The 2500-nt window shown below is 56.4% G+C and overlaps 1 pseudogene; it reads right to left on the bottom strand.

Annotated features, from left to right (window-relative positions):
• Positions 1 to 2496: 2496 nt before the first annotated feature.
• The window catches only part of LOC137329015 (U2 spliceosomal RNA), a 117-nt pseudogene continuing 113 nt past the window's right edge, over positions 2497 to 2500 (bottom strand).

Raw genomic sequence — 2500 nt, 5'->3', positions numbered from 1 at the left:
CTCCCCTCCTGAGCGTAAAGCTCCACCCTCACCACCACCACCGCCTTTTCCTCCCCTTGACAAACGGACAGACAGACAGACAGTCAGACAGTCAGTCCAGTTCGGGAGCGCAGCTTTCATTAAGCAATGGCGTTTGTGACAACTCATCGTCTGACAGGTTGATGATTTCCCCACACGCCTCCTGCCGAATAAAAGGCTCACCCTCCCGGACACTACCCCCAGAATCACCCCCCCCCGCCCCCCCCCCCCGGGGTGAATATTAAGCCCGAGAACACCGACTGTAACCAACCGCAGTGAAAAGTTGAAGTGGCAACTCATTAACCAGATTTATTTTGGGCAACTCATTAACCAGATTTTTTGTTCATTTGGTTTATGAGTTGCCAAGTGTAAATCTGGTTAATGAGTTGCCACTTCAACTTTTCACTGCGGTTGGTTACAGTCGGTGTTCTCGGGCTTAATATTCGCCCCGGGGGGGGGGGGGGGGGGTGTATAGCGGGCGATGGCCGGTGTGGAGTGCGTTTTTTGGGGGTTGATTTTCACTTTGCCTCGCTGGTGGAATTTGTGGGAGGCAGGCAAGGGGATTGGTGTGGGCTGGTGGGCGGCAAGGGAGATGCTTGCTTCGGGGTGTTATCCTCACTTTGGTCCGCTGGTGAGAGTAGGCAGCGGCAGGCAGGCAGGCAGGCAGGCAAGTGTGATGTAGTGTGGGGTGCAGTGCAGTGCGGTGCTGCCCTGTCGTTTATGAAAGGTTGTAATGACACTGCTTTGCAGCTGACCATGTCCACTGATTTGTGACGCCCGTATGGAGGCTGATATCTCAGGAGGGCCGAGGCCGATTTCCTCCGGGGACGGCTCGTCGCGTGCGGCAGGACGAGGCGCAGCGGACGGTACCGAGCGCTCGGAGGTGCGGCGCTGCCCGCCGGAGGTACAGCGAAAGGCTGCAAACCGCTTTCCGCCTGCTAACTCGGCGGCCGTCAGACCGACCGACTCCGCTTTACCACCGGAGCTAGAGTCGGGCAAGGGGCACCGAAAGGTACCGGAAGGATCGCGTTCGCACGACGGGAAGTCGACTAGCGGGCCGCCGAAAGCGAGCCGGGGGCCCCCGGTTTTTCTGTCCCACCTGGAGACTGATATCTCAGGAAGGCCGAGGCCGATTTCCTCCGGGGACGGCTGGTCGCGTGCGGCCGGACCAGGCGCAGCGGACGGTAGCGAGCGGTCGGAGGTGCGGCGCTGCCCGCCGGAGGTACAGCGAAAGTCTGCGAACCGCTTTCCGCCTCCTCTCACCGCACGGCTCTCCATTTCACCCACTGGCGGATTTTCACCCTCCGACTGCTCGCTACCGTCCGCTGCGCCTGGTCCGGGCCCTGTCCGTTGTCATGTTGATGGCAGAGCGGGGCAGGACTGCTTTCACCAGGAACCCGGTTTTCTGGGTCAGAGGTTCCAGGGGACCTGTTTTGTGCGGACTTCCCTGTGTCCGTCCCTCCATGCCTTCCCCCCAGAACTTCCTTCTGAACACCTTTGTCGTTTAAAATAATAATAAATAATATGTGTGTGTGTGTGTGTGTGTCGGTGTCAGTATCAGTCAGTCAGTCAGTGTCTCTCTCTCTCTCTCTCTCTCTCTCACTCAGAGCTGCTGTGGAAGGAAACTTTTTTAAAAAGAACTTGCTTATTGAAAGAAAGATGTGTCTCAAGCTGCCGGGCCCTGTCCATTGTCCTGTCAATGGCAGGACTGCTTTCACCAGGAACCCGGTTTTGTGGGTCAGAGGTTCCAGGGGACCTGTTTTGTGCGGACTTCCCTGTGTCCGTCCCTCCCTGCCTGCCTTCCCCCCAGGACTTCCTTCTGAACACCTTTGTCGTTTCAGCGAGGGCCAAAAGCCTGCCTGTGAAAGGGAAGGATCAGCCGGTCAGCCCCCTGTTGGTCGCTGCTGCCAGTGCAGCAGGCGTGCGTGTGTATTCGGCCTCGTGTCCAGGTCCCTCAGGGACTTGAGGCAACTCTCCCCGGTGGTCTTGTGGTCAGGACCGGGCTTCGAATCCCGGTCGGGGGGGATGGCTTTCTGCTGCAGATTAATTGGCACCTCTGAAAGAAAGTCTCCCCTCCTGAGCGTAAAGCTCCACCCTTAACCACCACCGCCGCCTTTTCCACCCCTTGACAAACAGACAGACAGACAGACAGACAGTCAGTCCAGTTCGGGAGCGCAGCTTTCATTTGGAAGCAGACCCTGCTTGTTTAAAGTCAACGACGCCAAGTTATTTTGCACTTTGAATTATATCGCTACGTGCGAGCGGCACTCAGCCTTGGAGAAGAAAAAAATACCACTGAGCTGAGAAAGGTCTTTTTAAAACGGTTTCCTTCCACAGCAGCTCTGAGTGAGAGAGAGAGAGAGAGAGAGAGATATCAGCTTTATTCTCAGTAATAATACACACACACACACACACACACACACACACACACAGAGACACTGGGAAAGAGCTGTTTTTCCTTTTGAATATCTCCCCACAGGGA

Source organism: Heptranchias perlo, chromosome 12 (assembly GCF_035084215.1).
Source record: "Heptranchias perlo isolate sHepPer1 chromosome 12, sHepPer1.hap1, whole genome shotgun sequence".
Lineage (NCBI taxonomy): Eukaryota > Metazoa > Chordata > Chondrichthyes > Hexanchiformes > Hexanchidae > Heptranchias > Heptranchias perlo.
This window is presented reverse-complemented; position numbering and strand designations above follow the sequence as displayed.